Raw genomic sequence first — 13,419 nt, forward strand, 5'->3', positions numbered from 1 at the left:
GTATGGCCTATTGCGGAATTTAATTACCCCAGCTAAACCAATGGAGAAAAGTTTTGAGGAGATTGTTCATATCTTACAGGAACATCTAAGCCCTACACCACTGCTGATAGCAGAAAGATTCAAGTTCCATAAAAGAAACCAGCACAAAGATGAGAGCAATGCTGACTATCTTACGGAACTACGCAAGTTATCGAAGCACTGCCAGTTCGGAGCAGGACTGGCAGACACCTTACGGGATAAGTTTGTCTGCGGGCTCCAGAGTGAAGGAACCCAGAAACGACTACTTTCAAAAAAGGACCTGATGCTAGAACAGGCTTTCAGCGTGGCAGTATCCTACGAAGCAGCAGCACGGGGAGCTGCGGAAATACAACAGAAACCACAAGAATACAGCGCTAACGAAATGGCGTATGGAGCCGAAAAGTGCTATCGCTGCGGCAGAACAACCCATGAGCAGAAGGACTGCTGGTTTAAAGACAAAATATGCAGGCAGTGCGGGAAAATGGGACATATAGCAAGAGTCTGCAGGTCGGGAAAGAAGACCAACACGACAAGAACTACTAAGGAACAGTACAGGAAAGTAAAGAAACTGACAGATAGTAGTTCAGAAGATCAGGAGAGTGATAAGGACTCCGGGAGCAGGCGACTAAGTTGTTTAAAGTTACACAACGTGATCGCAAAAGAAGATCACCGAACCATTTGGGTCACCCTCATGATAGCAGGGTCCCCAGTGAAGATGGAATTGGACACAGGATCAGCCCTAACTGTCATGAATCGACGAGACTATGAGCGGCTATTCTCACACATACCCTTAAAGGACACGTCCATTGTATTGAAGACATACACGGGGCAAAAGGTCTACCCCAGAGGAAAAATAAGGGTGCCAGTTGAATATAACGGAAAGGAAACACAGAAACTATACATGTATATACTACGAGATGGAGGACCACCATTATTGGGACGTGAATGGATCCGAAGACTACAATTGGATTGGCATTCCATTCTGGCACTAACTGTGACTGACAAAAAAGATGATGACGTCGCACCTGGACGTCTGTCACAAATTCTATCCGACGCGGAAGAGGTGATCCAACAAGGACTTGGGACTCTAAAAGGAGTAACGGCAACCATAAAGATTGAGGATAACACAACCCCAAAATTTTTCAAGGCCAGACCGGTGCCATACGCGATACGCCCAGCTGTGGAAGCTGAACTGGAGAGTCTGGAGCGTTCGGGGGTGCTGTCTAAGGTGGACTGGAGCGAGTGGGCCACACCCATCGTTCCTGTAATGAAGAAAGCATTGAGCAGCACGCCTGGGGAGCCAAGGAAGGTTCGCATCTGTGGGGACTTCAAGGTGACTGTGAACCCAGTCCTGCACACAGTATAGTATCCGCTTCCGCGGATAGAAGATATTTTCGCCTCACTATCTGGAGGGAAACGTTTTACAAAGATTGACCTGGCTCAAGCGTATCTACAAATGGAGGTGGAAGAAGCATCTAGGAAATACCTCACGATAAACACTCACAAAGGCCTTTACCAGTACAATCGACTGGTATTTGGGGTAGCATCGGCCCCGGCTATGTGGCAGAGGGCAATGGAACAAGTCCTGCAAGGGATCCCTCGGGGATCCAGTGTTATTTGGACGACATCCTGGTTACGGGCGAAAATGACAATGAACACCTTGCCAACCTGGAACAGGTGCTCACAAGATTGCAGGAATATGGGCTACGAACCAACCGTCCCAAATGCGAGTTCTTCAGGAGACAAATCTCGTATTGTGGCCACATGATTGATGAGGAAGGGTTGCATAAATCGCCGGACAAGATTGAGGCTGTAGTCAAGGCTCCAGCACCAGAAAATGTGTCCCAACTGAGGTCGTTCCTCGGGTTGGTGAACTACTACCATAAATTCTTGCCGAATTTATCTACAATTCTGCACCCACTGAACGCCCTCCTTCAAACTGGTGTAACATGGAAATGGAGTGATGAGTGTAAGCGTGCCTTTCAGGAATGTAAATGCCAAATCACTTCAAAAGAAGTATTGGCCCACTACAACCCAACACTACCGATTCGGTTGGCATGTGATGCATCATCTTACGGCATTGGAGCGGTGCTGTCACACAAATTCCGTGATGGTTCAGAGAGGCCAATAGCCTTTGCATCGCGCTCGCTAACCTCAGCCGAGCGTAACTACGCCCAGATTGACAGGGAGGCCCTCAGCCTGGTGTGGGGGGTGAAGAAGTTCAATCACTATCTGCACGGGCAGAAATTCACCCTACTGACTGATCATCAACCCCTGGTCTCAATTTTTAACCCAAAGAAGGGCGTTCCGGTGATGACAGCGCAACGGCTGCAAAGATGGTCACTTTTTCTAGGGGCACATCAGTATGACATAGAGTACAAAGGTACGAAACAACATGGAAACGCTGATGGGCTGTCGCGCCTACCGTTGCCTACGGCGGAAGAAGCACCTGCAGTGGACCCGGTGGAGATATTCCATGCGACCATAGTCGAATGTTTGCCTGTTACAAACGCAAGTATTGAGAAGGAAACCCGAAATGACCCGACACTCTCTCAGGTCTATGATTTGACGGTGAAGGGATGGCCAGCATATGGCGACTCACTGTTGCCAGCATTCTTGCCAAGGAGGGAACAGCTGTCAGTGTGCCGGGGAACCTTGATGTGTGGATCCCGAGTGGTAATTCCACCCAAGTTGAGAGATAGAGTACTCAATGAGCTTCACGAGGGTCATCTGGGAGGGGTAAAAATGAAAAGCCTAGCCAGGGCGTTTGTGTGGTGGCCAGGAATCGATAAAGAAATCGAGGATATGACCAAGAGATGCACAGGATGCTAGAAGGTCCAAAACGCTCCACCACAGGCCCCGCTACATCCATGGGAGTGGCCCTCATCTCCATGGCAATGGGTACACATTGATTTCGCTGGTCCATTTATGGACTCAATGTTTCTAATCGCTGTGGACGCCCATTCGAAATGGCCAGAGGTCATTAAAATGTCCTCCACCACCACGGAGAAAACTATTGCAGTCCTAAGGACCATCTTCACCAGGAATGGGTTGCCAGAACAGATCTGTTCCGACAGTGGCCCACAGTTTGTGTCTGAGGATTTCCGGAGGTTCCTGAAGAATAATGGGGTGAAACATTACACATCTGCCCCATATCATCCAGCCACAAATGGATTGGCCGAGAGGTTTGTTCAGACCTTTAAAAAGGCCATAAAGGCAATGTATAATGACGACATACCACTGCAACACAAGGTGGATAACTTCCTGTTTGCTTACCGGAATGCGACACATGCAGTAACCAACCAAACTCCAGCCGTACTGTTTTTCAACCGGAGACTAAGATGCCGCTTGGATTTGCTCAAACCAAACATAAGATGAGATGTTGAGGATAAGCAGTTCCAGCACATAAATGAGAAGCCAACCAGGAGCTTCAAGATAGGGCAACCAGTCTTGGCCCGCGACTACCGAACAGAAAAATGGCAGCCAGGCACAATATGCACACAGCAGGGACCACTAATGTACACAGTGGACGTTGGAGAGAGCATCGTGAGACGCCATGCTGACCAGATTCTAGAGTCACAGGAACAAGCCAAACCTGTACCACAAGCATGTGCACCTGGTAATGAGCCCGAAATACAGGTTGCGTCTACCTCAGAAGCAGGGGTATTGGAAGCTGACGAACCAACCAATGACAATGAGCCAGAATTGACTCCACCGCCAGAACAGGATACTCGAGAAAGGCGCTATCCAGTCCGGATCAGGAACCCTCCTCAAAGACTGAACTTATAAATGACTATTTCAGTTGATGTATATATTACTGAGAAAATTGTAATTGTAATTAGTTATTATTTAGTTGTTAAATGAATGTTATGTACTGTTTATCTAAAAGGGGAGGAATTGTTGTGTATGTACCTTTAAGGGAATAACTGGTCTTAGACTGCAGTACCGGCAGTGACCACCCCTGTATAAAAGGCCCTAGCAGGCTTCTGTAGTTTCCGTTTCAAGCTGCCTGTTGTTCAGTAAAGTACCTGTTAAACTGTTCTCCTGAAGTCCGTGTATGATTGAGGCGCAGACTTTACAGGGTGGGAGATTGTCGGTTCAAACTGTCACAGGACAGAGAGTGTCGGTTCAAACTGTCACAGGGCAGCATGGTGGCATAGTGGTTAGCACTGTTGCCTCACAGCGCCAGAAACCTGGGTTCGAATCCGGCCTCGGGTGACTGTCTGTGTGGAGTTTGCACATTCTCCCCGTGTTTGCGTGGGTTTCCTCCGGGTGCTCCGGTTTCCTCCCACAGTCTAAAGATGTGCGGGTTAGGTTGATTGGCTATGATAAATTGACCCTTAGTGTTAGGGGGATTAAATATGTGGGGTTACGGGGATAGGGTGGGATATGTGTTGGCGTAGGGGTTACGGGGATCGGGTGGGATATGTGTCGGTGCAGGCTCGATGGGCCGAAATGGCGTCTATCTGCACTGTGGGGTTTCTGTGATTCTGTGACAGAGAGTGCCAGTTCAAACTGTCACAGGACGGGAGAGTGTCAGTTCAAACTATCACAGGACAGAGAGTGTCGGTTCAAACTGTCACAGGACAGAGAGTGCCAGTTCAAACTGTCACAGGACGGGAGAGTGTCAGATCAAACTGTCACAGGACAGAGAGTGCCAGTTCAAACTGTCACAGGACGGGAGAGTGTCAGTTCAAACTGTCACAGGACAGAGAGTGCCAGCTCACACTGTCACAGGACAGGAGAGTGTCAGTTCAAACTGTCACAGGACGGGAGAGTGCCAGTTCAAACTGTCACTGGAAAGAGAGTGTCAGTTCAAACTGTCACAGGACAGAGAGTGTCAGTTCAAACTGTCACATGACGGGAGAGTGTCAGTTCAAACTGTCACAGGACTGGATAGTGGCAGTTCAAACTGTCACAGGACGGGAGAGTGTCGGTTCAAACTGTCACAGGACAGAGAGTGCCAGTTCAAACTGTCACAGGACAGAGTGTCAGTTCAAACTGTCACAGGATGGGAGATTGTCAGTTCAAACAGTTACAGGACAGAGAGTGTCGGTTCAAACTGTCACAGGACAGAGAGTGTCAGTTCAAACTGTCACAGGACGGGAGAGTGTCGGTTCAAACTGTCACAGGACGGGAGAGTGTCAGTTCAAACTGTCACAGGACGGGAGAGTGTCGGTTCAAACTGTCACAGGACAGAGAGTGCCAGTTCAAACTGTCACAGGACGGGAGAGTGTCGGTTCAAACTATCACAGGACAGAGAGTGTCGGTTCAAACTGTCACAGGATGGGAGGGTGTCAGTTCAAACTGTCACAGGACAGAGAGTGCCAGTTCAAACTGTCACAGGACGGGAGAGTGTCAGTTCAAACTGTCACAGGACAGAGAGAGTCAGTTCAAACTGTCACAGGACAGAGAGTGTCGGTTCAAACTGTCACAGGACAGAGAGTGTCAGTTCAAACTGTCACAGGACAGAGAGTGTCAGTTCAAACTGTCACAGGACGGGAGAGTGTCAGTTCAAACTGTCACAGGATGGGAGAGTGTCGGTTCAAACTGTCACAGGACAGAGAGTGCCAGTTCAAACTGTCACAGGACGGGAGAGTGTCAGTTCAAACTGTCACAGGACGGGAGAGTCTCGGTTCAAACTGTCACAGGACAGAGAGTGCCAGTTCAAACTGTCACTGGACAGAGAGTGTCGGTTCAAACTGTCTCAGGACGGGAGAGTGTCAGTTCAAACTGTCACAGGACGGGAGAGTGTCGGTTCAAACTGTCACAGGACAAAGAGTGTCGGTTAAAACTCACAGGACAGAGACTGTCGGTTCAAACTGTCACAGGACAGAGAGTGCCAGTTCAAACTGTCACAGGATGGGAGAGTGTCGGTTCAAACTGTCATAGGATAGGAGGTGTCTTTATTCATGTCTTTGCAACTTAATTCCCCGTGTCCCTATGCGTACGTGTTTTGGCTGCCATCCCGGACCCAAGTTCCATCGCTTCTATCTCTCCCTTTTTCCTCTTTCTTCATTACCTTCCCCCAGCTTCATGCCTCCTTTTTCTTTTCCGCCATCATGTACTCTACCCTCACCAACCCCTATTCTCCACAACTCATCATCCTTACTACCCTCCTGCCGCCACTCAAGGCTTGACTCCTAAATAATTCCACAGCTTCCCTCTGTGCCTCTCTTGGCATCCTTCGAAAGGCCCACCGCGGCACTAGTCGCTGCCTGCTGGTGAGCAGCAACCCAAATTTCCCTATCTTACTCTCTCCCCACCCTAAGTGCCAGCTGCGGGCTAATCTCACCAACTTACGCGCAGTCCCTCCCTGCTCTGCCCTTCTGGACTCCGCCAGTAAATTAGGTATCATCGCCCTCTCTGCCTTTCCCTTCAAAATGTACGTTCACTTGTAAGTAAGGGTCTTGTAATCCAAGACCTTATCATGGATGATCAAATTGACATCATGGCATTGAGGAATAAATGGTTCAGGGTTGATGACACCTTTCCCCTTAATGAAGCTTCCCTACCTGACTATATTTTCCACCATATTCCACGCCCAAACCGCCATGGTGGTGGTGTAGCCCTTCTCTCTAAATTACACCTAGATCTGTCCCCCTACTCCTCTGGCAAGTTCTCGTCCTTTGAGCATCTTAAATTGTCATGTCTCTCTTTTAAAATCCTTATTCTGTACCGCCCACCCAAATACCACACTGTAGGTATTCGTGTTGACCTCTCGGGACAAATGCCTACTAAATAATTTAGTTCTGTTAAGTCTGCGCGTTGTTTAGTTAATTAACACACAGACTAATGAGTAACAACAAAACAGGTCTTTACTGGTTGGAGGTAGGGACTATACTGAATACAAGATTACTGCACAGTGCTTATATACCGGTGTGTTCACCCCCGGTATTACGTCTACAGCAGCCTGAGAAAGTAGTACATCTCTTAAGGTGGAACAGGCTTAAGCTCTCTTAAGGTGGAACAGGTTACATACACAACACTCCTCCCTTCTTAGCTTTATAGTCATCCCCCCATTTAACATAACGTAATAACATATATACATATATAACTTCATGTATAACGTAACATATCACAGATTCAGTCTCTGCGGAAAACAGTTCACAGATTCAATCTCTGTGGTGTAGTCGGTTCACGTTACTCATTCAATAGTCCTTTCATGGATTTAACAGCTTGAACTTCCGAACTGATTTGGCTCCGTTCAGAGGGACCACGTGTGTGATCTGGTAGAGGTGATAATGGTTCAGATGGGTCATCTTCTGTTTTTACTTTTCCTTTTCTGCTTCTTGGAGACTCTCTGGGCTCCATTGTCAGCTGCCACAGCTGCCAGCTGCATGCGCAGTTCCTCCTTCTCTTCCTCCTGTTTCTGTCGTAGAGCCAGCTTCTCCCGATGTTCCGTAGACTTTTGGTGCTCCTCCATGATTTCTGCACTTTGGGAGTCGAAGTTACAAGCTGGGCAGGACAGGACATCGTAATATTCGGTGTCGTCCACCAGGTCATGGTAATATTCGGTGTCGTCCTGAGCTAGACCAGTGAGAGGGTCGTCTATTTCCTCCATACCCAGCTGGACGTTAGCCAGCTCTTGTTCCAAATCCAGACATCTTTCCTGAAGAGGCTTCTTCATGTGTACCTCTGCATCCAGCTTTTTCTGGGCTTTCAGCAAGTCGTTTACTAGTGACCTCATTTGTGATTTTAATACTTCAACTTCCTTTGGAGATTGATTGATCGGACTATGCAATCCCTCTACCGGAGCAGCTGTTTCAGCGGTCTGTTGTTCTACATTGACGTGAGTCAGCGTACTTTTGGCATCCAATGGCTGCTCTGTTGCAGTCGTTTCAGTCTGTGTCGTCACATCAGCCATCTCAATGACTTTTGAGAGCTCCGAACCCTTTTCCTTTGAAGATCGCAGCTCGTGTTCAAGTTTTTCCCATTTCAGAGTCTTGTCCCTCAGCATATGAAGGAGTTGGCTGACCGTTAACTCTTTTGACACCAGATTATGGCACGCACCTTCAGAACCTGAATCAGCTTTGATTCGTTCGGCCTCCTCGCGCAGATGGTTGGTGTGCTCCTGCTCCATTTTCTCCATCAGTTGCTTCTGTTGCCTTTCCAGATTCTCCCACTCTGTAACAAAGAACTTTTTTATTTCATTCATCTCTTGCTCAAAACGGCGAATCATTTGTTCTAATTGCTGTTGTAGTTTGAAATGGAGTTGAGTTCGAGCCCAGTGTCCCTCAAAAATGTGCATATCAGTAGACTTGACAGACTCAGAATTCTCTGTTAAACTATGTTGTTGTTGCTCAGTGGAATTCTGTGCTGAAACTTTGTCTTTTGCACATGGGTTGGTCTTACCATCATCAGTTCTAGAGTCTGGGCTGATTATCTGCACCGAGTTCTCACTCTTTATGGCTTTTAGCGAATGCCAGTCCATATTTATGTTTCTAAACCACTCCCGGCCTAGTAGTGGTGGACCTCCCTCCGGTAGCACATATAAGTCCATTATTTGACTTCCTTCGCCCTTGTTGGCCACTGCAACCTTTATTGTCCCGATGGGGTACACTCTCCGCCCCGTGTAGGTTGTCAATATAATCTCCATATCCTGTAGGGGAATATGTTGGAATAACCTTCTGTAATCTTTCTTATTCATGACCGACAATGCCGATCCAGTGTCCAATTCCATTTTTACTTGGACTCCTTCTATCTGAAGAGTAACCCAAATTGTCTGGAGGTCTGCATCCTTACCAACATTGAGTACCCTTAAGCTAGCCAGTTCAATACTGCTTAAGCCAGCCAGTTCATTACTGCTAGCGTCTGAATCGGACTCCTGTTCGGCCACCTTGTGTACCTTTGCGTATTTCCCTTGCGGTGACTTCTTGTTGCTGGTCTTCTTCCCTGACCTGCATACTCTAGCTATATGTCCAAGCCTACCACATGTTCTGCATTCTTGGTTTTTAAACCAACACTGGTTCTGATCATGCGTTGTCTTTCCACAACGATAACATTTGACAGAACTCAACCCCAATTTGTTTGCACTGAGCTCCGGTGACCGTAGCTGCATTACTGCCGTGCCTCTCGCTGCGGCTTCGTGTGCTGCTGCCATAGTGACCGCCTTCTCAAGCGTCAGCTCATTCTCCTCGAGCAGTCGCTTTTGTGTATCCTGTTTAAATAAACCACACACAAATTTATCTCGTAGTGCTTCTGTCAGTCCCGTTCCAAACTGACAATATTTCGCTAACTTACGTAATTCCATCAAATATTCAGCATTGCTTTCATTCTGTAGCTGCCTTCTGTCATAAAATTTAAATCGTTCCGCTAGCATCAGCGGCGTGGGGTTTAGATGATCTTTCAGGACAGTAACAATCTCATCGAACGTCTTATCCGCCGGTTCATCTGGTGATAACAGGTGTTTCAATTGCCCGTACGTCTTCGCACCCATTAAATTTAATAATGTTAGTGCTTTATCTGCTTCAGGAATTTTATTGGCCTTACAATAATTTTTAACTCGTTCAACATATATGGCCCAATCTTCGATGTCACTATCAAAGTTGCTAATATTCCCGTGTTTAGGCATTGTAGTACTTTATCAGATTTGCAATTTCTCAGATTTTTTTTTTTTTTTTAACTGCTATCCAAGATGGCGGCTTCCCGCTCTTGCCGTCGTCCTCCGCCCACAAAATGGTGGTTTTCCCGCGCTTGGCGGTCTTCACCCGTCCCCCGACGCCGTCTCCCTTCAGCCCCGAGTGCGGCCCTTATCTCCGCCGCGATCGATGGCCCGCGCTTTTCACCGCGGCTCTCGCGCCTTCAATTTCTGCCGACGCTGCGCCTTGCAGTCCGAGTGCGGCCCTTATCTATGATTGCGATCGATGGCCCTTATCTCCCGATCGCAATCGCCCTTGTTCCTCCGACTTCCCCAGCCCTGTCTTTGCAGCCGACGCTGCCCGGCTTACCCCACCACCGAGGTTGAAAAGGAAACTGCAGGATGTCTTCTGTCCTCCAGTTCACAGTCGCTGGAAGCTGTCAGGATGTCTTCTGCACTCCAGTTCACAGTCGCTGATGGAGGCTTCAGGGTCCCGATGCCTGTCGCTTCCAGTGGGGTGGTGAGGGTTGAAACCTCTCTTCGACGTCCTGTCTGTGGACGAAGCCGCCGTGGAATAACTGCCGCAGGGTAAGAATCTGACTCGTCGCCAGTGTTAAGTCTGCGCGTTGTTTAGTTAATTAACACACAGACTAATGGGTAACAACAAAACAGGTCTTTACTGGTTAGAGGTAGGGACTATGCTGAATACAAGATTACTGCACAGTGCTTATATACCGGTGTGTTCACCCCCGGTATTACGTCTACAGCAGCCTGAGAAAGTAGTACATCTCTTAAGGTGGAACAGGCTTAAGCTCTCTTAAGGTGGAACAGGTTACATACACAACAAGTTCGAGTTCGGATGAATAATCACTAAGTTGTTTATTAACTGGAACTGACGAAATACAACAGGTAAGCTGGCTTTATACAGGAGCAATGCGAGATAGGTCTTACCCCGATGGGGACTCCATGAGGACTGAGTCCGTAGTCCTCGGGAGAGCGTGATGACGTCATCACGCTGAGTCGCGTTTTCCCGCTCTTCGGATGTCATGTGACCGCATCCTGATGCTAGCGCGTTCGCCCGTGCTTGGGGCGGTCACGTGACCCGTGCCGCTACGTCGGCACATTCACCCGGTGCGGAGGCTGGCCGTTGAGGCCGAAGTCGCGACCGCGGTAGCAGGAGCTGGAGGCCGAGCTGAGCCGGCGCTTGCCGCGGGGGATCGCGTCACTCATATCTGCCAGCCGATGCGGCCGAAGTCACGGTAGGCCGGGCTGTGCCGGCGGCTGTCGCGCGTACGTCACGCAATGCATGACGTGACGTCAGCGCGCTAGGACGCATCTTAAAGGGGCAACAGCCCCCACAGGTAAGTTAAAGGGGCAATGGCCCAAACGGGTAAGTAATACACGTACAGTTAGGTTAAAGTGAATTATATACATTATATGTGTAAGGGACACCCGGTGGAACCACCACATGCGCCCCCCCAGAATTCGCTTTAACGAAAGTCCAAAGATGAGATGGTCTGACGAGCAGTTGGTCTCAGTGGGCGTGCTGTCTCGACTTGGCGGGCGAGGTCTGAAGATGCTAGTCATCAGCGGATCCTTACGCACGTCATGGCAAATAAAACGTATCCGTCAGGCGAAGGACCGTGGAAACGTGCGAAACAGCAGGCCATGTCAGAGTGACGGGCAGGTCGGGCGGACGCGGGCGATCGCTCTGTTGATGGTAGAAGTCCTTGTTCTGACGAACTCTGCAGGAACGCCAACCGGGCGATCCAGAAGGACTTTACGGGCGAGGTTGGTGAACTCGTCGACAGGTGAGCATAATCGTAGGGAGCCTGGCACGCACAGAACAGTGCGTACCATAGTGCTACGATGATCGCACAACGGAGAGTGAGCCGTTGCTACGCAGAGCAGTGCTCGGTGCAGACTGCAACTTTCACATGGCCGATCGCGGCCGCGGGCTGTCCGTTGGACCCGTCCTCAATGTTTGCTGCGTCAGTAGATGTTTACGTTTGTTAAGGGGGAATGGGCGGCTGCAGCGAGCGAGTGGCTGAAAAACAGCATCGGCATGTAACGGGCTAGAATGGCAAATGTCGGCCTGCGTCAGGTGCTGTCCAAGCGTCGGAGTTGGAGACGGGCAGGCCCTTAGTTCCTAGTTCTGATCATTCTGTTGATTCAGTCTTTTCTGTTACCAGCAGCACCACCCTCAACAAAAGGTATTGTCTTTTCGTTCATGCCACCACGTGGCGAGGACAGTTTGAAGGGCCACAAGACATCGTTGGCCATGTTGAAGTTCTTGCCGACTGTGTAGATCCCATGGATCAGATCGCCAATACAAATTATGTCATACTTTCCAAGCTGCTTTGCAATCGAGGCATTGGCAGTGAAGGCGATGCGCTGGTGTTGGATCTGTCGAAACCACATTTGTAAATCAATTCACGGACAGACTTCAGATTTGGATATTCCCATGTAATGTATGGCTCTGCAATACGGAGCATGTTGATTGAAGCTTTATTCGTTTTTGAATTTCAGATGCTTCGAAGTGGGAAGGGGCGTTTAGGATGATAATAGGACTAAAAGGTTCACTGGCCTGTGTTGAGCCACATTTTTTCGAATCCTCATCACTGATGGGAGTGACCGAATCGAGTTCTTCATGAGGAAGGCAATTAGAAAAGCCACTGTCCACAGTGTGACGCAACAATTTTACCCCTTGAGTGCCCCTGCCAAAGCGTTTGAAACGAAAAACTGGTGAGGCAGCAACATTGAGGAAGCGATTGAGCAAGGGGGTGTGCATCTTGAGCACCATCTCTGAATCTTGCCCTACTTGTCTGTTGAGGACTGGGCAATCAATCACACGCATGTCAAGGGCAGATCCTAAAAAGGATGGTTTGTGAGTCTCGTTGGCTGTAGCGATGGTGTAAGGAGGCTGAGCTGCGGATTCATCGCAATATTTCCCAAACAAGCCAACCGGAAGGATTCACTGAGCGAGACTGCTACGTAGACGCTCTTTTGGGCAATTAACGTTCCGAGTGTGTCTTCCAAAGAAAATGGTCACCGTCATTGCATTAAGTCTCGGAGAGGCTTCCGGGAACGCCATTTTAAACAGTAGAGCGGACAGAAGTCATCGGTGATGTCTCATCTCAACATTACGTTCAAATCTGTGCCTTGCGGTGCTAAAGGAACTGGAAGTTAACTAAGCGGACGAGGAAACATTTGTTATTTATTGTCAATTGACGTGCAGCTGTGCTTCAAATCCTTGAAGGGTACAGCTTTGCATGAATCCTGTGCCCCCTAGCCCTGGCAGGCAGGTTACTGCTGGACTTGGCACGGACCATGCCACTGTTTGAATGAGCACGAGTCTTGTGTGGTTTACCACCAGGAGTGACAGTGCTGTTCTTAGCTTTGTAGATGTAGGCGCCTCTCGTGCCCAGGTAAAGGTTCGTTTCAGCACGGCAAGAAACCCCCTCAATCTGCAGGAGAGCAGTGTGCTCTCTTTGGTTGCGAAAGCCTCGTTTATAGCCAGTAAACGCAGTTTTGCAGAACATATGGATATTACAAGTCCTGATATCAGTAATGAAACAGTAGAAGGAATAATAACCTGCTTTCGGTAGGTTTTCTTTCACTGTTCCTGTAGGAAGGCTATTTGCTCGGCTCTTGTCAGGTCGTTAAAATCAGAGTGCAGGTTTTCGACCTTCTGTAGCTTAAAACCTGTTTCTAGCACGTGCTCTATGGAGAGGAATCGCTTCCGGACCCTTGTGCTGATGGACCAGAGAAAGGGTGGGACAGACTGGGTCGTCGTCGCAGTCGGTGGGGGGAAACTGCCG

The 13,419-nt window shown here is 48.8% G+C and overlaps 1 pseudogene; it reads right to left on the reverse strand.

The window, feature by feature from the left end:
- Positions 1-12,682: 12,682 nt before the first annotated feature.
- On the reverse strand, positions 12,683-13,140 carry LOC147117135 (large ribosomal subunit protein eL33 pseudogene; annotated as a pseudogene).
- Between the last annotated feature and the right edge of the window lie 279 nt (positions 13,141-13,419).

The sequence above is a fragment of the Somniosus microcephalus genome, chromosome 5 (genome assembly GCF_052327205.1).
Source record: "Somniosus microcephalus isolate GS21.2 chromosome 5, FLI_Smic_1.0, whole genome shotgun sequence".
Taxonomy (NCBI): domain Eukaryota; kingdom Metazoa; phylum Chordata; class Chondrichthyes; order Squaliformes; family Somniosidae; genus Somniosus; species Somniosus microcephalus.